At 39.8% G+C, this 24,475-nt stretch overlaps 1 protein-coding gene across 3 annotated transcripts in view; it reads right to left on the reverse strand.

Moving 5' to 3' along the window:
- Positions 1–24,475, reverse strand: part of atxn1a (ataxin 1a) — a 118,392-nt gene that overhangs the window by 23,504 nt on the left and 70,413 nt on the right. For all 3 annotated transcript variants that reach the window (XM_085261301.1, XM_085261303.1, XM_085261302.1), the window contains exon 3: positions 10,233–10,348. The gene's annotated coding sequence lies outside the window, so the exon portion shown is untranslated. The remainder of the gene's footprint in view (positions 1–10,232; positions 10,349–24,475) is intronic.

Here is a 24,475-nt window from a genome sequence, read left to right on the forward strand (position 1 = left end):
GTGTTACAGTGAGAAGGGCAGAGAGGGGACTGTGGGAGAGATAAAGGCGGAGGGAGGGAGAAAGTGAGTAGTAGAGATTAGAGAGAGGGAGGCAGACAGAAACAGAGTGAGCGCATGAAAGAGTGACACATGGAAAACTCGTCGAGACACACCGATAGACTTGCATATAAGGCTGATCTGATCTGATCACGGTGACGCCAGACATATTTGATATATGCTGGAGAGGAACCGAGGAAAGGTGTCTTGTTTATAAAGGTGTAAGGGTTTGTGAATTAAATCAAGGAGGCAAAAGGAAAATCAGAACCTCTTTTCGTCCCCCTTTTCAGATATAGTTGGTTTCATGCTCGGATTCGACAAGCCTGCATTTCCCAGTTTTGACCACTAGATGGTATGACTGATTACAATTGTAGAGGAGTCTATTTCCGTTAGTTAGCTGACCTAGTTAAAAGACCATTTGGAAGTAAATATAGATGAAATGTGCTCTTCAATGCTAAGAGATGTAGCACGCACAGAAGAGAAATGAGCACTCTCTTATAGGATGTTAACACACACACAAACACACGTGCGCACACATGCAATGACTAACTAACTTACAGAAAAATGATTCCCGAAAGATTTAGTTGGTCTAAACATGCACTAAAAAGACATCCTGTTTGTTTTAGTTGGCCTTCCTGTCAGCTTGATATCATTCCAGGGTTCCAATGTTCAACACTGGGTATTCATAGTTTCTGGCAGCAGGAGACATTTCAATATTTGCAATGAATGTGGTAACATATAAAACACAGAGTAAAATGCTCAATGTGAAGAGTTTTAAAAAGCAGGAATGTCACAGTTTATTTGTAGTCTTTTTATTTTATTTTTCATAGGGCATTCTTACCGATAAGCGATCATCTAGTACGGTTGGGCTTTCGTTCATGTTGACAACACAGTTCGTGATTTGCTATGGCACTGAAAGTTGCGAAATTTCCTTCCTGTTTCAAAAATATTCCACGCATTTCTAAAGAAATTGCATATTGTGCATTTCTTTAGAAATGTTAAGATCGGGGAATTTGAAGGCAGTTTTGGAAATGTAACCAACACCACTGCATTTTATCATGATCCTTCATGATGCACTGCATATGCGCTATAAAATCGTAATATTACGTTGTTAACGAAGAGTCTTTTAACATCAAAATGAAGCTCAAAAGAATTAACTCAAAATATCTGATTGAGGAGGAAAAGCAAAGCAAAAAACTGCACAACTATGACTATTTTGTCCATTAAACATCCTGCCCTAACCCAAGAAATACAATATGATTAGTAAGCCTGTAGCCTTCTAACATAGAGATATTTCTCAGCAAGCTTGAATCATAATTCACTGTATGAAGAGTTCACTAGAAGAACAAGTCATTAGTTTTTCCATTTAAATCAAATACAATGCAAACTATGATAAAGTCTCAGTACATTAAAGTACATTTTAGTATTTTAACACGCTTTGCCGATCCGATCAGCTGTTCGTAACACTTCCCACATTGAAACAGACGTCAACGCGAACTGTCGCATGTCCACCATTTCCTGTCCAAAACCGGAAGTGACGTCATTTTCGCGGAAAATGTAGTTTTTTACTTGTAGGCCTTAAAAGCCTATACTGGTGTTTTTATAAGTCATGTTTGACTCTATACTTTTCTGAATAGTTGCTGGGATGCTTAGAACTCGAATTGCACTGCTGGAAATAGTTTGTTTTGATGCACCTGCTGTTTTCTTTGCAAATTTGCATCATAGGATTGTTTTTTGTTTTTCCTGCAGTATATAAAAATTGCTGTATCTCCAAAATAAAACTATGAAGACACTCAAAATAAATTTCCTGTTGTTGTAAACTATTTTTTTGCAACTTTTTTGTATTTAAAGTTTTGAGGGATAAGCCCCTTAAATTTCCCCAAGTAGAAATATATGTAAAAAAAACAAACAAAAACGATTTTCAATTTTTTTGTAGTTTATTGCACTTTTTTGCAATTAATGTACTTACTATGGACTTAATGCATACATATTATTAAAATATGGGCTATAACAGTTGTATTGATGTATAGCAACTTGAAATGCTCCCAAAAATGCCACTACAACATGTAAAAAAAAATATATAAGCTCTGGCGGATTTGGTTCTATGGTAGGTCTTAAAGGGTTAAATAAATATCGTCAAATAATCGAGAGCTCAATTTCAGTGAAAATAATCGTGATTATCATTTTTGCCATAATCGAGCAGCCCTATTTGTGTGGGTTTGTTTACAAGTGAAAGCAGGATAAGACAAAGAGAGCGAGACAAAGTGGGAGTAGAGAATGAGCAGAAAGAAATTAGAAATTTTAGTTTCTTGCTTGGCGATCCGAAGTCTAGCCCTGCACGCCTCCCTCCTTTGATCAGGTGGACCGTCTCGCCTGAAGCCTTGGTGAAACTTTTCGCCAACTGCTGAATCTAAAGATAAATGATACCTGTTGTTTCAAATGTAGCCTGAAGCCCAACCAAGACAACTGATTCAGTTGGGTGTGACTGAAAATTGGAAACCAATACGCTTCCAAAACATCACTATTGCTCAATCTTGGCACGACTTGCCTTCCTCAAAACCCATTTCTCATTGTCCTTTAGCATAAAAGTGTCCTGTTGAATCCCTACAAATGTACATAACTGCTTCATGGTGAATGTGCTGTATGTGTATAACACGACATCATAATCATCGCACATCTCCAGCTTTAGAAAAACACACATTTTTTCTTTGATTGACAATAATTTGACATAATCTTTCCACTTTAAACAACAAGAAGCACTTTAATGCAGACCTGACTGACAAGCCACACTCCTTAGTGAGTTTGATTAGAAATGGCCAGAATGAAGGTTGAATCAAAACACACGCATTGAGCTTTTCAACAAGACTCACTCATAACATGACACCTCAGTCAATGATCTCCTCTCATCAATAATCAATGAATTGTTAAGTGCACTGAAAAATTCACTGCAAAACCTGCCTTATTCTGTCTCAGCCTTCTGCCTTTCTGCAGAGCACAGTCTCAGTCACAGCCAGTCACTAAGGAAACTGATGAAAAGCTTCTATATATACACACACACCCATATACATATCACACACTGCTCTGCTCTCTCTCCCTGTCACACACACACTGAATCTCTGTGCCGCTCTCTCTCAGTCGCCCACGCAAACTTCACACACGCTGTGGTTATGACAACAGCAACCCCCGCCATCCTACGCTCTCTTTACCCATCTATCCCCTCCCGTCTCCGTCGGCAAAAGTCTCAGCTCCCTTGTTTATCCATGTCTTTCCATCTGTCTCTGGGCCTATGTGTGACTATGTGTGTGTATGTGTGCGCAAGCTGGTGAGAGAGCACGTGTAGAGCCATTTAATGGTCACACACTCATACACACAAACTGTGTCTGCCAGACAGACTTTATGAACTAATGTTCTGTCAGTAATCTATTATTCAGAACCTTTTGTAATCATTTCATAATTATGCTAATAGTGCCCTCTGAACTTTGGGGCATTTACACGGTCTGCAAATATCTTTCATTTTTCCCCTCGCTCACAAACCCTCTGCCAGACTGTTAACTTGCTGGCAGTGTAGTGCGCTACTTCGGCCCAAGCCACATCCCATTCACAAACCTACTAATCCACACACACTATTAGATCCCTGCTAGTCACACACACAAAGAAGTATGCATGTGTGTGTTTGCAGGATTAGGGAGGGACTGGAATGGATGGGCAAATCACTGCTAAGCTCCTCTATTGCTGCATAATCCTACTGAGTACACACACACACACACACACAGGCACACATACACTCACGCAAACAATAGTAGTCATCGTTGACATTCAGACACACAAATATGCAGGCAAAAGTCCAACACACTTATTCAATAACAAATGCAGACATAAACACTCAGATATCTTTTCAAAGACAATATATAATCCTGTTCGGAGTATGTGTGTTGCAGTACAAAAGGGAGTAAAAGAGAAATGTGGGATGGGAGGTAGCTGGAGACAGAAAACATGAGTTGGGTTTTTTTCATCTTCTGTTAAAAAAAAAAAAAAGACCCCAACGAAGAGAGAAAAATGGAGATAAAAGTAAAAGACAGAAAAGAGGCGTAAAAAAGAGAGATAAATGTAATCCAAACACCATTATGCAATCTATTCATTCACTCTGCCCACACAACTAGAACCCTTTTGTCCATTCAACCACCTTCCCCAACCCTTCAAGAAATGCAATACATACAATTAGTAATCCTGTTTTAAATTCTAAATATGACTCAATTAGTGTTTAAGAACATCGAAATATTTCTCCACAAGCTTGAATCATAATTTATTGTGTAATGTAAAAGGGTTCACAAGAAGAACCAGTTATCCAGTGACTGTAGTTAATAAACAAAGAAGAAGAAAAAACAACAACCAGTAAGGTCACTGTAAATTACATACGCTGACCCCATGTGGTCCTATGGAGTTAGTGCAAGCATACAGCCCATTTGTATCTTAAGTCGGCCAAAGGAGTAAAAAAAGAAATACTGTACCCCTTACTTTACTTTACTTAGAGGTTTATATATTTAATCCCTGAGATGTCTGAATAAAAATATTGAATGAACATATCTATACATATCTATATATACATACATACATACATACAAACATACATACATATATATATATAAATATGTAGTATTTGTAGTTTTGGTAGTAAAACTAATGAAAATACAGTAAAAAAATCTAAGCCATCTAGTGGGCCAGATTGGACCTTTGGGCAGGCCAATTTTAGCTCATGGGTCAGATGTTTGGCACCCCTGCACTAAGCTAATGAAGCAACAAAAATTGTAAAAAACAAAAAACTTTTTCATATTCACATAATGAAGAAATGGTTTACTGAATCTGTGTGTTTGGGGGTTTTTTTGTTTGTTTTTTAAAGGTTTTTAAAGTTTACTCATGGTTGCTTCATTACTTTCCTTCACTACTTTTTGTTTTAGGCATTTTAAAAATGTTTGTCTTGCTGACTCATCTGACAAATCTTACTATAATACACATAATGAGTTTGTTTGCCCGTGAACTCCCGCTTCACAATCAGGAGTTGAACAACCAAAACATGCACCCAGGTTGAGTACCCAATGGGCATGCAGATTGCTAAAATGTACCTTCCTGACTTATGTGATATAGATAAGAACCAGGTTCTTATCTATATCACATAAGGCTAAAAGGGTTTTTAGCATTTATTCATCCAAAGCGCCTTATAAAGCATAGAATCATTTTAATTTCATAACAAAAACATAAAATTTATTATCACAAAACTTTAAATGAGCACGGTATTATGATGACAGTATTTTGCCTAGAAACCACCTAACAACACATCATGCACTAAGTACCATAGGCCTGTACTAGTACTTCTACTGGTATCAAACTCAAGATGAAAAGAATAAAAAATTTCCCATATTAAAATTTTCAGTCAGAACCACTATAGTTAAAGCTGATGCAGTAATTTGCCAATATGGCACTGTTTAGGGGGCATTCCCTCCCTTCTGTCCGCACACATTCAAATCATTAGGTGGGGAGAGCAACAGCAAATCAGTGGCAGGCGTGTTTTAGTCAGATACATCAGGTAAGCTTTGTACTTTGTAGAGCTGAAGTGGAGGTGGGTTGAGAAGTAGCTTGCAGGTGAACAGCACCTATAAAGAATTTTAGTAGCTCACCCTAAATAAGATTTTCCAATTGGATGGGAAGAAAGTTATGCTCTATAATTATTTTATTATCTCCTACAATGTAACATATGTAGAGTGTGACTGACAGAGTTTTTCTTATTAAACCGATTTCCTTCCTTCCATCCCATTTTTCATACAAAAAGTCAATTTGCGATGCCCATGTTTATCTGATGATTTGTTCATATAAGTGGGAGAAATGCGAAAAAGAAAAGAAAAAGAAAAAAAAATCAGACTCCGCTGACATGAGTAAGAGCTTTCAAAATCTGATGTCAGGCTGAGAACTATGCTGACAGGTGCATGTGCGCGAGTCTGAGGTGCTGCAGAGATCACAGCACTAAACAGAATGGCTGAGCAGACAAATATTAATACATAATGTGGCTGGAGTTGTTTGTCAGTGCACATACACTTTATTTTTTTCCCTCCTTGACAGAAAAAAAAAAAGAATTCACTCAGATTTTAGGATGGTCGCTGCATGTGTCGACATCTAGGACAGACAACCATACTGCTGTGTTCGCTGAAGGTGAACTGCCCGCTGTAATGGACACAGACAGGCAGACTGGCACTAATTGGCATGAATGGGCATGGCAGCAGGCCTTTTGTGGATGAAGGAGAGGTGAGCGGCTGCTCAGCATGTGTCCTTGTCTATGAATAATGCGTTCCACCTTTTCAAAGGCACACGGACAAAAATGTCAGAGCGGCAGCGCCACTGCTTGAGCACACATTCATCAAAGTCCTCTGCTCTACACAAACACACATCCAACACTCCTGAGACTCAACAGGACACACGTGCAGCGCACACCAGAGCCAGTACAGTACTCAGCAATCATCCAAACAAACAAATTCCACAGGCAGACTCTCACAAACACAAAGGCTCCACGCTCCACAGGTGTCTGCATGCTGCCCAGCAGCATCCCTGCTTGTGAGGCTAAAATTTGTGTGATGAAAAGAATAGAGTTTAACGTAGCATACAAATCCATACATCCCTCCATTCATGTTACCCTGCACACTATGGAAAATAGCTGTGCTCTGTCCTCTCGGTCTCCCAGAAGGGAATAAGGTTTTCTGTGCTGGTAACAAAGGGATAATATTTTATTTTCCAAATCTGTGATCAACTGAAAATACTGCAACAGTAAATAAAGCTGCATTTTAAATGTTATATGTGCGTAGACAAATAAAGATGGAAACTTTCTCACTAAGACAGAAAGCATGCAGTTAATGGGTAACTGTATTTCTACATTTTCCAAAGAAAAGACCTCACAGGACTGATTGATTTCATCACTGGACACACATAACAAAGAAGTGGAAGTCTTTACATGTGTAAACTCTAAAGGCTGCTTCAATTTCTGCCTATTTGTTGATAAGGAACTACGGCATTTCAAGATTTCTTAAATGCGACTGTGTGTTTAGGCAACACTTTCCACCAGCATCTTCAAAACACCACTACACTGAAGTTGTTCTGACGGGCTGTAGTGACCTTAAGCACCATGCCAACGTACTTTATGTGGTTTTTCTGGCCTTCAATTTGTTCCCCAGCTATATATGCAACGTCTTGGCTGATAATACGAGCCAAAGAATTACTTTGACTTTCTAGCTTACACTAGAAATACCATAACTGAAGTTTATGTTAGTGCTTCAATCTCATTTTTCCAACTTCGCCTGACCTGACAAAGCAATTTATATTTAGAGATTGTGGTAAAGAAAAAAGCTTCAAGTATGCACAAACAGTGAGTTGGATTTGGTTCACTCCAACATTCCCACTGCTTCAGACTTTGAAGCTAGAATGACAAAAAGGAAACAGACAGACTGACCACACAGGCTTGTCACTGCTCGCTTCACTTTCCCAACTAATCTGTCACTTTCTTTTAACATCATTATTCTCGGTTTGTTTTTATTCACACACACAAACACACACAAACTGAAAGACCAGCAAATTGTGTGCAGTTAGCAAAACAAGCTTATTTCTGTGCAATATGCTTCCGTATGCATGCAGCTGTCTCGTGTTTTAGAAAGACACACACCCTTGTTTTACTATCTTTATTGGGACTCCCCCTAACCCCAGTCTCACACGCACACTCAAACACTCACAAATTGCCTTCAGGATGGTCGTACGTGTCCTCCTGAGACACAACACCCTCTGACCATGACCCCATTTCAACACCAAACCCAATCTCTGCCTGGAACACCAGAGGGTTTGACTGCAGTTATGTAAGCCTTTGCAGTGGTAGAGAAACAGAGGGAAGGACAGAGAGAAGAGGGTAAAAAAAAAAAGAAAAAAGAAAAAAAAAAGAGGGCAGGAGAGATGGACACCGGGACCAGGAGTGGGGGAGCGGGATTAAAGTACAAGTAAATGATGGCGAAGCAGAAAGAAGATATGAGAGACGGTGAACGAGACAGTGATGTCACCTTGTACTTGCGCTGCAGTGAGACGGACAAAGAGAGCGAGTAACAGAGGTAGAGAGAAAGGGATGTTGAGAGATCTATTAGCTGATAGAAGCCATGCAGACAGCCTCCCACTCCTTAGGCAATTGATTCGAAGGATATTGTGCTGAATGCTGTCTGCGTGTGTGCGCAACTGAGTGACAGTGAAACTAGCTTTGAGCCTCGGGGCATAAAGTACTAGTACTAGAAAGCTACTGGCGTGTTTCTACAACTGAAATGTAAACCATCACATTTTAGGGTAAATTCTTAATGTTTCGTGAATGTAACGATTTGGATTTAGCACATAGTGATTATGGTTAAAATCTCCTTTGAGTAAGTTTTGGTGAATGCGACGTCCTTTTAAGTGGCAAAAACAAGTTTGCATGTCTGTGTGTGTTTCAAGAGGACAACATAATGGAATGCCTCGATTCGAGACTTGCCAAGAGCCCTTTTCCCATACGCCAGGGAGCCAAGACTTCCCCAACCAGCCAAGAATAGCACCGACACTCTCTCTCTCTGTCTCTCTGCTTTACTCTCTCTCACCCACACTCACGAGCACTCACACATTTTTACTGTTTGGATTTGACAAGAAGGGTGATAGTGTGAAGGAGGAAATAACAGCCGTGTGCACTTCAACACCGTTACAGAAAAAGAAGAAGAAGAGGGACATTTTCTAAATTCATATTTGTACTCTTCAACAAGCAGTGCAGTGAGACGTTTTTTAGGACACAATATGTTTTGATCAATATGACGCTAATAAATCTTCATTTATTTGAGTTTCAATTAACTCAAGGAAGGAGGGGGGGGGGGGGGGGGGGTTAGGGAGGCAGGAAGACAGAGACATACAAAAGCATAGAGAGGCAGTGAAACTGCCGTGCTGGCTGCTCCCTGTGGGGTAAATGGGTTTGTTGTTCTCTCTGTGGATGTGTACTTACAGTATATGTGATTTTTTTTTCTTTCTTATTTTTTTGAGGCAGCAGTAAACTGGTGGATAGAGATGTGGACCACAGTGCATTCCCTTACTGCCACTGCATCACAACAACAGGCAGGAACATGTTTTCTACTCCAAAAAAAGAAAAAGAAAAAGCAATGACATACTGTATAAGAACCAGCCTTACTGACAGTACAGCTCACTTTTTTTGTCTTCAAACCAGTGTTTAAGCATCTCTACTAGATGTGATTACCAAAGTGATTACCCTTAAAAGGAGTTAAAATATTCTACTTTAAAACTTGTTTCTCTCCTTGTGACTCACTGGGAAAACAGCTTATAGTGAGCTGAGAGGCTATCCATCAAACAGAAGACCCGAGTTCAAATCCTTGACCTCACTGAAATGTCTGTGAGTGAGATAATCGGCAGCAGCTCCAAAGGTGCTATTCTGTAGCTGACCCTGCCATCTTACTTCCCTGCGGTAAAGGTAGGAAGCGAAACAGAATTTCCCCTTTGGGGATCGATATTACCACAAAAAGACAGCACTTTCGCAGTGAGTAATTCAGAGAAAATCAAAGCAGTTGTAGTCTGTGCTTTTCAAGAAATGTGAAGAACAGCAGCTCTATTTGTAGAGAAATATTAGATAGCAGATACTGAAAGAAAAACATTAGAAATACATATGCAATGCAAACAAAGCTGTAAACCAAACAATTCCTTCTCAAGCCGTACATTTACCTCACATATGAAAGGTGGTTTTTGGTGTGTTGTTTTTTACATGTAGAAGTCGCTGATTTGAACCTTGCTAAACACGCATCTGTGCAGCAGTTGGAATGTCAGGTTTATTGCAAAACTGCACTCTTAGTCAAAGAGAAAACACTGATCTGGAAAAGTCCTTGATGCCAGAACTAATAACATCAAATTAACCATGGCAGACTAACAGCTTTTAGGTTGAAATAACAATGTGATAGCAGTTTGTCAGTTGTGATTCAGCAGTAATGAGCCAACTACTGTGTCCTAGGTTGTCAAGCACAACCTGAGTTCTAGCAACTTAAAAACACGATACGCAGCGGGTCGCCGTGCACAGACGAAACTAGATTACATAGCAAAGAACAGAAGATGCTTTTTAAAAAATAATTTTCACCATGGTATCAATGCAAAGACAATTTTACCTCATTCAACACAACCCCTCCAGAGCCCCCAGGTGTGTCAGCAGGTGGTACAGCCCATGGAGAGGGTTCCAGACTATCCCAGAATGCAGTGTGTTGACTCAGGGACACAGCACTCCCTGGTGAATGAAAACAACAAACAAAGTTACTCAAAATTTATAGGGAAATATAGGGGGAAAGCGCATATGTTTATATAAATTCACATATATTCATATACGCTGTGTCAGCAATAGCAAGAATGGATCTGGACACACAGCTGAGGACAGACTGCATTGTTCCATCAATAAAAATAATCACTGCTCTTCTTTGATTCAAGAAGAAAAACCGTGGTTCTGATTATTTTGCTACAAACAAGTAAATAAAAGTCCTACAATAAGACAAAAAACCCCACTTCTGTCATGATTATGTGGATGTTGATGAATTATGTGTGAATAGGTGGATTTTATGCTGCGATTGTTGCTGTGCATGAACATAAGTTAAAAATGATTTGTGATATTTGTTAGAGAAAAGGTGGGGGACATCTAGCACTTCCATATCTATGAGAAGCTTCAAGTGCTTCGCTGTTTTAAAAACTGCAGGTCATCATTATACACAGTGCATGTCATACTCGGGGAAGAAACTCCAGAGTATCTTTAAAGACATCAAATGTGCAACAAGCTGACTCGAGCAGACGCCCACGCACCAACATAAGAGACAGACTAGCTGATTGTCGACAGTGTGTACACACTCTGTGGGACTAATTAGGCAGGTTGTGCTGGAGTGACGGCTATGTTATGGGGATACAAGACACATGTTCCCTGCTGTTAGTCAGCGGCAGTATGTGTGTGTCTATGAATGTTTATGGGGTATATGTGGGATGCCAAACATCCTACTGACCTAGTTCTTATATGTCTGACAACAAGAAAAGAGGTGGGGAGGTGTGGGAGGGAAGTTTGTATGCAGCTGTCTTAGCTGTGGGAAAGTGTTTCATTGCAGCTCATAAGAAACCGAGATGGGATTACAGCATTTGGCTGGTTTTGTGATAGTAAAATATGTCATTCCATTCACACTTTTTAAGTTATGCATGATCACTCTGTGGGACGGAGAGAGGAAGAGAGAAAATAAATATCTGGTTAAAACTGATAGTGCGCAACAGAATCAGGCTTAAACATTTACACATGCGTTAAAGTGTCTGCACAAAGAAAGCAAGAGGGGTTCTGTGTATTACAGAGACTTGTAATGGGTTTATGTAAGGAGGAGAAAGAGGAAAAAATAGATGAGCACTGAGGCCATGGATTAGCAAACACTAACTGGCAAAGGAATTGATCACATGGTATAAAAAATACAAGGGAGAAAAGGGGGATGCAGGGAAGAAGCATTACACACAGAGAAAGAAAACCCAGCACCAGAGAGCCAAAAAATATGTTGAGAGACCAAAGAAAAAGTAGAGTACAGACAATCCAGAGGTGATGAAAAATAAAGACAGATGGAGAGAAAAGAGGGGACAGAGAGGTAAAGCAAGCAGGGAGGAAGAGGGAGACAACAGAGAGGCAGAGGAGAGAAACAGATGGTGGCAGAGAAGAGGCAGATAGAAACTCAATGGGATGACAACACTGGCATAGCCAGCGAGGCACAGCAGGGAGTATGAAAAGCTGAAAAATGTCAGCAGAAAGGGAGGAGGATGATAAGAAGTGAGGGCAAAGCAGGACAGACAGCGAGGGTTTTCATCTAACGCTGCACCAACTTTCAGGGAAAACAAAACAGACCTTCTCATCTTATCAACACAATTTATCAGCTTATAAGCTTCTCTTATTAAAAAACAAAAAACAAACCAACCAACTAACAATGCTTTATTTGCTCATTTCTCATATCTGTAAATTAGAATTATTGCGATAAAATAGACTTGTTACAATTCAAAAAAGCTAATCATATAACTGATATCTAAATCACCCTTCACATGATGCTCTAATTACTTCAGACTGTGCCTGTAATCTGAATCAGCTGTCTATTTAATCCTTCAACTACCTGGGGTCTCTTAAACAGAGACACCTGCTCCTTTCTCCTCACACACAAGCTGAGATAAATCTCTGTTCTAGATTGTGAAGGGTAAAAAAACAAAAGTAACATGATTTCTACAGCTTCATGAGCAGAACCAATACTGTCAGACCTTATTTATTAGTCATTATAAAATAAAGTACTTAATAATGTCTTTTTAATATCCACACACAGAAAATATAAGAAATCTACGGTGTAAGAGTTTTACCTCATTAACCTCCTAATCACGCTTATTGTAAGTGATTGTAAGAGTTGTTGCACTTGAATTGCTTTGCTTAATACGGCTTTTAAGGTGGAAGTACCGCAACAGCAGTCCATCTCCCTTAACAGTGCTTAATACCAGAGGTGTGGACTCGAGTCACATGACTTGGACTCGAGTCAGACTCGAGTCATTAATTTTATGACTTTAGACTTGACTTGAAAAAATGTTCTAAGACTTGTGACTTGACTTGGACTTTTACACCAATGACTTGGGACTTGAATTGGACTTGAACCGGTTTACTTGAAAAGACTTGATATTTTACCCCAAATATAAAATTTAACATGCATATTATATGGAGATTGAAAATGTGACGTCATTCACGGGTAGAACCGCAAAGGATTCTGGGAACTCGTGGCAAGCGGTACTAGCGCACGCAGGCTTTCAATTAAAATCAGTTAAACAGCGATAAAAAGAAACACAAAAATGTCAAGAAGCTGTTGTATTATTAACTGCAATAGCCGGTCGCATGACAGCCACGGGAAGCCGACGGGTAAAGAGATCGGTTGTTATCGGATTACGTCGTTGAAGAGAAATTGTTCGAGCCATGTTTCCGAAGTAACAAAGAGGCAACTGGATTGCAGCCATTCAAAGATCAAATATAACGTCCTAGAACACTCCAGCTCACAGGTTAGTCTGCTCCAAGCATTTACACAAAGGTCAGTCTGCTGTTGTAGTTAATACGTCATTTTCATAACATAATTGGTGATATAGGTTACAAGCAAGTCTGGCGCTGAACAGAAATTGTCGCGCTATGCTCCTTTATTTATTGTGCATAAATAGTGAATTGTCCTGACACAATATTGCGTTTCGCTTCTGTTATTATGGTACACTGACAAAAACATATGCTTTTATTCACAGGATAAAACAGGTTTTTTGTATCACTAATTGCCCAGTACGATTACAGCATACAGTATTATTGTCACTGCTACATTTCTGTGATGCTACCAGAAATTATTTCCACTACTAATTAATTACCGTTGAGCTCAAAGGTCCTATTAATAAACGGTTAACGAATGTGTATTTATGAAGACGATTTGTGAGACTGGTAAACTTATGATACGTACGATGGTCTTTCGTTCTACACGGTGCATTTCAAGGTCCTGCACCCATCCGTCGGTAAACTGTACCTGGGCTTGTTGCAGTGACCGGAAGTTACTAAACTTCATGAGTGTATGCACTCACTCCAAGAACCGTATAATTATAAATATGCATATAAATATGCTAAGATGAGATAGCTGACTTCATCTAACTAGCAAATGTTTTCCAGGCTACGTTGGTGATACAGTTTTTTTTAATGTGTATGATATTTTTGTCATGCGATTTTAAAGCTGGTCCTACAACCGCATCCAAGAATAACATGCAGCGTATCTCAGAACTGTCGGTGAAAATTATTCTTGGAGCTAAGTTTAATTGAGCTGCATTTTAAAGAGGTGCAATTTCACAATTTGTGTATATTTTCTAAGTTCACTATTTTGTCATGTGTTGAGAAAAACACAGATTTTAAAATTACATGGTCTAATATTTACATTTAGCATATAACTGCAACATGCTTTTTTCGTTTGTTTTTTTTAAAGACTCGAAAGGACTTGAAATTCAAAGTTTCAGACTTGTGACTTGACTCGGACTTTTACACCAGTGACTTGAGACTCGACTCTGACTTGCCTGACATTACTTGAGACTTGACTTGAGACTTGAGGATAAAGACTTGAGACTTACTTGAGACTTGCAAAACAATGACTTGGTCCCACCTCTGCTTAATACATGTGGTCTAATCTTTTGACTGAATATTTTCTCTATTTCAAAGCAACATCTTGTTCATGGTAGTTTGATACTTTTGAATCCGCACATCTTCAGAATAATAACAAATACACCAGAAATGTCTGTCAGCTGAAAATTATTCAGCAAGTCCAGGTAGTAGATTCGTTCAAAGGCTTTAAGAAACGAAAAAAAAGAGCTTAATGGATATCTGAACTCTGAGTTCATTAATCAACAGTTTGTCTTGTTCTGACTTTGGTCTTTTACCAATAATGGGAGTAGAGCCTGTGCATCTTAATAGCTTTGTTAAAGTTGTTGTCCATGACTTAATCACGCGTGCAAAGTAATGAATTTAATAAGTCTGAATATGAGCAATAAGGAATAGGAGATCTCTCTGGCTGTTTGGGTTGGTACCATTTTACTATGAAACAGGAAATCTCTGTCTGTGAGTTTGTTTCTTTGACTGCCAACTCTTCCTAGACCGTAATGAGTTGAGCAGCCAAGCTTGGCACATAGGTACATCTTAGGCTCCTAGAGGCTCTTATCTACAGGGTGGGCCATTTATATGGATACACCGTAATAACATGGGAATGGTTGGCAGGGCTCTCAAAATTTCAAAATCCCTGGTAGCCCTTCGGGCAGGGACTCTTCAGTTTTTGGTAGCCCAAAATAAATGTAAGTAGTCCGAATAAAAAAAGAGAGCAATTTTTTGATTGATGTTTTGTTTCCTGTTTTGTTTCCTTTACAATATTATACATTAAAGTATAATATTGTATAAAAATTACAATCATCAACTCAAATACTTGGTTCTAATTGAACAGAAATTTCTATGAACTTGTAAGAACTGTGTAGAACATGAATCAGTCTGTGTCAGATCCTGAATTTAAAATTTCCACTGAAGTCACGGGTAAGAGACAAGTGGAACCAAGATCTAGGCCATTTGCTCTTTGAAGTTTGCAAAGACTGCTAAATTTTGCCAGTGGTAGTTCACTCTTTGCAACATAGTACGCTGTTATAAACAGATTTTTCAGGTTTATTTTTAGTATGTTATTTGCAATTGGTGTTTGTTCTGGGAAAGATATTGCAGACTGAGCAATAATGCATTTCTTGCATTTCTCATGGCTTCTAATGGGGGCCTTTTTTAAAATGACTGGTCCCAGTAACAAAGGCGCTTGTCGACTCAGAAATCGAGAGAAAACCAACAACACACCCGGCAGAACATTATGTTATTTACACTGGTGCACATAAGTGGTCCGCAGGTGCGCATTCGCTGTCAAAATAAAAGACGCGCACCAGATAAGAAGTTGCAACGCGCGTTTGCGTCCATATAAAAAGCACTGTTTTTGTCCGCTAGAGTGGGATTTTCACGGCACATTCCGCACCACATCTCTGTGCGTTCATCATTTGTTTGAAGCCAGATCACCTCCTGCAACCACTTTTCCGAGAATACGCGCTTCTTTTGTGGTTCGGACTCCTTCTGACATTTCTTTGGAGGTGGAGGAACACCAAAGTAATTGCTTAAAGGAGCTTCTTCGACATCTTTAAGAGTTTTAAACAAATGTCTGTCCTCCTCCAGAAAATCTTATGTATGCAAACACGTGTTGCAACTTCATATCTTGTGCGCGTTTTTTTTTCTTTTTTTTTTCTTTGACAGCGAATGCGCACCTGCGGACCACTTATGTGCAGCCCTGGTTATTTAGCTCGTCATATTGCAGCCACAGAGATTCTTTTGTCCATGAAACCATAAAGCTGCACTTTCTTTTTGCCTTATAGTCTGATTTGTCATAACTTTTCCGTTTTGTGGTAAGCTTTTCTTTGGCTGTCACTTCTTCACCCTGACCTGTCTTATTTGGCTCAGCAGAACTAAAATATATATCCTGCTGCTTTTACACACACACACACATAACCGTCAGCGATTCTCTGCGCGATCAACCTCTCATATGTTTAAGCTTGCTGCGGGAGATTTCACTTGTCATGTTTGCATAGTAAGCTAACGATTGATAAGACGATGTCAGAGGAATTGGTGCGCAAATTATCATCACTCAGTGATGTCGCTCTCTATACATAGTTCACACGATTGCAAAGTGAAAGCAAAAAACAAGCGCAAATTCAAACGCGATTTCAATATGTCACATATTGACGGTGGCTCACCGATGCCAATGACATAATTACCCAACTACATTTCCGAAAGAATGCAAAAGCATTGACATATATTTTTCCTTCCTACAATAGCCCGACAGGCAGGGCAGAGATAGATTTTGGTAGCCCGACTGGAAAAATCGCTAGCCCCGGGACGTCGGGCTAGCGATTTTGCGAGCCCTGGTTGGTGATACTAAAGTCCTGTTTGTGGCACATTAGTATATGTGAGGGGGCAAACTCCTCCAGATGGGTGGTGACCATTTAGAAGCCATCTTGGATACAACTTTTGTTTTTCCAATAGGAAGAGGACCATGTGACACATCAAATTTATTGGTAATGTCACAAGAAAAACAATGGTGTGCTTGGTTTCAACGTAACTTTATTATTTCATGGGTTATTTACAAGTTTCTCTTTGTTCACAGCCATTGACATGTCAAAGAGGTTAACACGTGAGGAGCGGATCGAAATTGTGTTGATATCTGGTGAATGCAGTAACCGGGTCATTGCAGCAGATTTCAATGCAAGACACCCTATGAGTCCACCCATCTCCCATGCTACAGTCAGCAAACTGCTTGCTAAGTTTCGTGAAACTGGTTCAGTGTTGGATTTGCCAAAATGTGGACGCAAGAAAACTGTCACTAATGAAGAAACATCAGTGGCTGTCCTAGCTTCATTCAGCAAGAGCCCACAGCGTAGCACTCGCCGCATGTCACTGGAGAGTAGCATTAGTCGAACATCCCTTCGGCGGATATTAGCTACTCACAAATGGCACCCTTACAAACTCCAGGATGACCCAGATCGGTGCACAGAATTTGCAGAATGGGCAAAACAAAAATTGGAACAGGACCCTCAGTTCACGCAGAAGATTTTGTTCAGTGATGAGGCAAACTTTTATGTGAATGGTGAAGTTAACAAACAAAACCACCGCTATTGGTCTGACACTAACCCAACAAAACAAAAGTGATGGTTTGGTGTGGTATATGAGGTACAACGATAGTGGGTCCATTCTTCATCAATGGAAACTTCAAGGCCACTGGATATTTGAAATTGCTACATGATGATGTGTTTCCCTCTTTATGCACTGAAGCTGGCACGTTCCCTGAGTTTTTCCAGCAAGATGGTGCACCACCACATTATGGGTGCCAGGTCCGAGCATTCCTAGATGAACAGTTTCCTGGAAAGTGGATTGGTCGTCGTGGGCCAGTTGAATGGCCCCCAAGGTCTCCCGATCTGACCCCCTTAGACTTTTATCTTTGGGGTCATCTGAAGGCAATTGTCTATGGTGTGAAGATACGAGATGTGCAGCACCTGAAACTACGGATACTGGATGCCTGTGCTGGCATTTCTCCTGCGGTGTTGCTATCAGTGTGTGAAGAGTGGGAGAAGAGGGTTGCATTGACAATCCAACACAATGGGCAGCACACTGAACACATTTTATAAGTGGTCAAAAATTTGTAAATAACTCATGAAAGAATAAAGTTACGTTGAAACCAAGCACACCATTGTTTTTCTTGTGACATTACCAATAAGTTTGATGTGTCACATGACCCTCTTCCTATTGGAAAAACAAAAGTTGTATCCAAGATGGCCGACTTCTAAATGGCCACCATGGTCACCACCCATCTGGAGGAGTTTGCCCCCTCACATATGCTAATGTGCCACAAACAGGACTTTAATATCACCAACCATTCCCATGTTATTACGGTGTATCCATATAAATGGCCCACCCTGTATATCAGACGTTATGATGTCATCATGTTGCCCAGCAACCATCCAAAAACAGGCTAAAATGACCTGTTTGGGGGATTTTTGGACTTATAAGACTTTATAAAAGCAACTTTTTTTATTTCATGACTGTAACCTCTAATTAATATCCAAGAAAATTATTAGCAACAACCTGAAATGACCTTTTATTTTTGCCTTTAATTTCATGACAATAACATCTCATTTATATCCACAAAGGCTCAGTTGCACATAATATATTATATCATCATCATGTTGCCTAGCAACCACTTGCTAAAATGATCCTTTTTTTCCATTTATGCAGCTACAACACCTTATACAAGCATAGTACCATTTCAATTTCACTGCTCAAACAGGCTAACAATACAGGTGGGATGGGCATGAACTAGTAATAGCAATAAAAATGAATGTTTGGGATGAATCCAGAAGACTAAATAACTCACAAGCTCATTAAAATAAATAACAAAACTTTAATTTAACTTTAAATACACAAAATCTATCAGTAAAATACTGTAAATATAGTGTGACACAACTTTATCAGTCCTAATCTTGGTTTTGTTGTTCCATTTCATTTTTCATAAAGAGAAGAAAATCACTTGAAATTTTAAATGAAATTGTGATAAATACGATATAATTATTTCTTACCCCACCCCTACCGAAGCTTTTTCCATACTCCACATTGTACGCTGTCTATTTTACACATATAAACACTGTATTAATCCATCACATCCATAAATTAGGGAGGCTAAATTAGTCAGGAGTGGTTCAGTTTAAACCACATTAAATAAATAGCTGATCTAATTCTAAACCGCAGTGGAGTAGCCAGCTCCTGTGTGTATTTATGAGAGGTTGTTTTATTGTGTGTACTGAAAATGAATGTGCCTTAAGGTTTTCCATTATATTGTACCAGAATTATACAGCATTAAATTTATTTGTCAAAAGTGACTTGCATTATGTGCATTCAACCTCCAAACCAACAAAGACCACATTCAGTGCTACTGTGCAAACGCTCATATGATCAAAATGCCTCCAGTATTCATCTATTTGCTGCTAATCTACCTCAGTCTCAACAACAGACCCTGTACAACAGCAGTCGGTGAAAGACGTTTTATGTATGCTGATTCACTTGTCTGACACTGTCATCAAGACAAACTTGTGATCATACAGTACAAAAGTTTGGTATATTGCCCAGAGCCTTTTCCCAGAGCAGCTACTTTAAGTGTTGGAGCCAGTAAACAAATGACCAAACACCAAAGCTGCAGTCTTTTGTGTGACTTTGCTGCTGTTCTGTGCCCTCACTTTGGGTAAGCGGGTTCACAATGATGCATGTAACAGTGCGTGGCTCTCTCTTTCAAAGGCGATGATATTCAACACGCCTAACAAATGTTCTCTGTGTGAATGTTTCGCTGTACTTGACTGCATGCTGGCGTGATTACGGCATGAATGCTTTTGTCCACTCAACCATCACTTCATCTGTTTAAGTGCTTGCATTTTTCGCCAAGTGTATCAAATAAAACATCCACCCACTTCTACCATGACTGCAGCCAAATCCTATGCCTACTGCACAAGTTTGGTCGAACATGTATGGTGCATTTTTTCCCTTTCCTTTCTTTTTTTGCTGTAGACTGTAGAAACCACAAATGCTGGGTTCAAGAGCCGAGCTCAACCAGACCTTAATTTAACAATGTTTTGCAGAATTGTGCAGAATGTTAGTAAATAGTAGATAAATTCAAGGTTAAAAAGCCTTCAAAGTCTAGATTTTTGCACTTTATCTTCCTGTAAATACTGAGGGATAGTAAGACCATTTCAAAGCCTCAAGAATCCAGTTTCTCTTTTCACTTACTTACCAATTACCTTTGCTGTAGTACAGCACACAATTCGTCATTATAAGTATGGCAGACGATCACAATCACAAGAACACATAGACGGAATACTTCAGGAGCTGACGTAGTGTCTGACAGCTGTTTGGTTGCTTGAGGCAGAAGAATGCAGTGTGTGTGTGTGTGTGTGTGTGTGTGTGTGTGTGTGTGTGTGTGTGTGTGTGTGTGTGTGTAGACTGAGTGACTGACCATCATTGTAATTTAAGGGAAATGCCTTCCTCAACCACAATCCTATTTCCCTAGACTCCAACAATCTTGTCATACCACAAGTGAAGAATCAGCCCTCTGCACGTTTAAGGTGCTGAGAACAGGAATGTTATCATAGGCGCACATGTGTTTGGAAAGAGCCGTGTCCTTCAGTAATCATCACTATCCTTTACTTAATGTTTGCCGTGTTACTGGAAGTGTGTACGTGGCAGCTGTGTTTGAATCTGTGCCAAAAACAAATCATTCCTGTTACAGGCCTGGACTATTTTTAGCATACAACCTTAAAATGTGTTTTTGAAAAGTAGGAAGATGAACAAATAACAATCACATGCACATGCGCACATGAAAAAATAAGAACAATCTCAGAGGAATGTCTAGTTCACCCAATAGCATTTCCTTCTTAGTCGTTTCAAAGCCTAAAGTAACAACAATGCCATTATAAGGCTGAGAGTATAGAACAGTTTAACTGATGGAGGTCATAGTTTTCAAACACACTGGTAAATGAGAATTGATCTCATGTAGGATATTTTTTGTGTGTGATTGTATTAAAAGAACAAAGAATCAATATGTAATTGAGTGCTAAGCTACAGTATGGATAAGAGTTGGAACACCAATACTGCTGCTGTGATCACAGGCCTAATTAACCTGACACAAATCCGTGCAAAACTCTGGAACCACCTCTCATTTCTTTATATGCATGTAAGGCCAAAACAGAGTTTGTACAATTACAACAAACTTGTAAGCCAATATTTGGTATGACCACCTTTATTCTTCAACACCTGAGCCTAAACTCTCTTGAACATGTTTCCTTGTAATTTCTTTCAGTAGTCGTCAGTATTTCACCAGGATTCTTGAAGGAGTTCTTCTTTGAAAGTTGGCTGCCTTTTGTTCAGTCCTCTGTCACTCAATAAGACTTGTTTCGCTGCTGTTTGTACTACACTTCTTGTGTATTTTGGCATACCTCACTCTTTTGTTGACATTCAACCTTCCAACCATTTCTGATGAGACCAGACAGAGTTACTGTGTCTGCTCTTTGCTGGATTTTTTTTCTATTTCTTGCTTGTAAAGCCACTTAACTCGTTGCTTTGAAAAAGGTTCGGTACAAGGACTGGACTGTAAACCAGAAAGCCTGGAGAACTATTGCTCAAGAACACTTGACCATATGAAAGCCTGGCTCCGTAGAACCAAAATATAAAGAAAAGACAGGTGACTCACGACCTTTGCGCAGCACTATATGTTAGTGTCACTGTCCAGTTAAAACTGCTTACCACCACATTTAGTGGTCAGTAATTACGCTGATAGATTAAGTACTATACAGTTCAGGAAAGTTCTGAAATATGTTAGCTAACACATTAAAACCCAATTAAATGCTCTGAAACGTGGGAACACGACAGCTGATGTTCAGTGTTCCGTGACAGTAAAATATCATATAAATAAACAAAATAGTGACTCGATCAATCAAAAGCCTTCACTGTAATTTAATAAGAGGAGCATTCCACACTTGCAAAAAAAGGCAAAATAGAACATCTTTTTAACAAGTTGGAAAATGTTGCTTCACGTTACTTAATCAGTCACAATCAGCTGGGGAAGGAACGAGGTTGCAATCATCACTTTTTACCACTAGCTGTCAATAAAATCTAGGAAAGCAACTAACTTAATATTTCCCCACTGATTAAGACCCTAATGCCAGATCAGTTGAGTGAAGGTTGACAGCCCTTCTACTTTTTGTTTTTACTTATCCCACACAAATTCACAGGCAGGGTGTTGTCCTGCCTTAGCATTACTTTGTAAAACTACACTTGTGTGTTTGTCTCACACACACACACACACACACACACACACACACACACACACACACACACACAGAGCCGTGGGATTGTCTTACCCCATTGTCTTTATTTAGGGCAAATGAATGCCTGTCCTTTCTCGCTCTGTGTGTGTGTGTGTGTGTGTGTGTGTGTGTGTGTGTGTGTGTGTGTGTGTGTGTGTGTGTGTAAGCTTCTGCGTTAAGAGGGCATGCTGAGAGAATAGGAAGCGTGCTTTCTTTGCCAACCCTCTCCTTGGCAGTAAAACAAGGACACACACACACACGCACGGACACGCACACACACACACACACACACACACACAGCGTTGAGCATTTTTAATTGGCCCCTGATTTGCCAGTAAGTGTTCTTGCCACTTTCTTCACCTCACTGTGCTGGCCCCCTGCCTCAGAGCCTGGCAGAGGCACAACTGGACTTAGAAGATCTGTGCATGTGTCAGTGTAAGTATACATACATGTGTCATCCTCAAGAATAACACATGTCTTAAATTGGTTTCTTGGTCACGACAATGAGTTCAGTGTATCCAAATGGCCTCCATAGTCACCAGATCTGAATCCAAGAGAGCACCTTTGGGATTTGGTGGAACAGGAGATTCACACCATGGATGTGCAGCCAACTAATTTGCAGCATCTGTGTGATGTTCTCAAGTCAACCGAAATTGACCAAAATCTGAGGAATGTTTCCAGCACCTTGTTCAATCTGCGCCATTAAGAAATTAAGGCAGCTCTAACGGTAAAATGGGGTTCATACTGGTACTAGCAAAGTTTAGCCAGCCAAATTAGCCAGTGTATATTTCCAGGTTGAATCCATGCATGCAGTGTATACAATTAAATTAAATGTCTGATTCTATGTAACCACATGAGTGTGCTGCAGAGCATTTCAGAGAAAAGAAGAAACTAAACACACACATGCACATACACACACTCAGACAACCTTGACTTCAGTTGCAATTGAAAAGCATTTGTAATGGTCTGTCTGGGACTGTGTGTGCGTGCGCGCCCGCATGTGCGTGTGTGTGTCTGTGCGTGCATTTGTAATATACTTGATGTGTGCAAGATTTATGTACCTGATATCAGAAACAGATTGCATCCTTGCCTGCTATCTTTGCAAAGCAGTGACAAAAAACCTCATTCCTTTTGCACTCTGCACACACTGAGACAACCGCAGGCACACACATCTACCAGCAACTCAAGGTCAAAACAAAGAGGATGAGATAAGTGTGTGTTGAGTGGTCTATACGTGTGCACGTGTTTGTGTGAGTGTGATGACATCATTACTACAGCCGAGCACTCTATCGTTGATTGATGGAGAAAGGGTTGTTATGGTCGACTGCTGCGAGCTCAGTGCCCGCCAGCTAGGCAGCTGGACCTTACCACTCTGTGTGTCTGCGCGTGTGTGCGTGCATGTGTGTGTGTGTCATGCAGCTCGTGTAAAATGATAAATAGGAAGGATACATTAGCCATTTGTTGAAAAGGCAAGTTTGTAACGTAATTGCCTGCTGTCACAACAATTATTATTTATTAATAACTGAGTAAGCAATAGCAGTAATTGATAAAATGGAAACTATCCATAAATCCACATATCCATATATATAAGATGTAAAAATATAGGTACAGACACACACAAACACTACAGGACTGTTTTCAATCCTAATTTATGGACAATGAAGAACAGCAGATATCTGTGTCTATATTTTTATTGAAACATGCTCTGGAGCGGCTTCATTTACATAATTACAGAATTACATCTTTAGTCTGTTTTGTTAATTATATACTCATAATCTCATCAGATACAGTTTATTCTCTATGAACCTTTTCTAGGTAGCACTTGTAAGCAGATAGTCCATTCAACCTCACTCCCTGCCCTATCAGGTTATCAATCACACACACACACACACACACACACACACACACACACACACACACACATGTACTCATGCTACTCAGATGACCTCCCATTGAGAAGCAGAAGAAGGAGACACAATATTAGCATCACGTCACAAAAAAACCCAAAAACACACAAAACAATCGTGGCTCAACCATCTCTGATGTCGCCTGTGCAACCAGAGCTCTTCAGCAGACTTCAAACACCACGAGGAGCCTGAAAATCTTACAGGAATAATTAAAAACAAGCTCATAGGAGCAAATAAACAAAACCGCAATATTTTCAAGCTATGGGGGGGGGGGACAGAAAGTGCCTCCAGAAAGTCCCCTCTATCACAGCTCTAAACATTAACTGTAGACACCTGTAAGCATCTGAGGACATTTGCATTATATCAGAGTGTAGAGGGTGTGATTTAAGATGAGCAACACTGTATTGCAACCAAGAGTGGCAAACTGTATATAAAGGATGGAAGTAGCAACTATGACATTGCCTACTGGTTTGTGAACTCCAGTTTTG

This window comes from Mchenga conophoros, linkage group LG22, assembly GCF_057382185.1.
Source record: "Mchenga conophoros isolate Kocher_MC1m ecotype Shallow Benthic linkage group LG22, M_conophoros_male_GT1.1, whole genome shotgun sequence".
NCBI lineage: Eukaryota > Metazoa > Chordata > Actinopteri > Cichliformes > Cichlidae > Mchenga > Mchenga conophoros.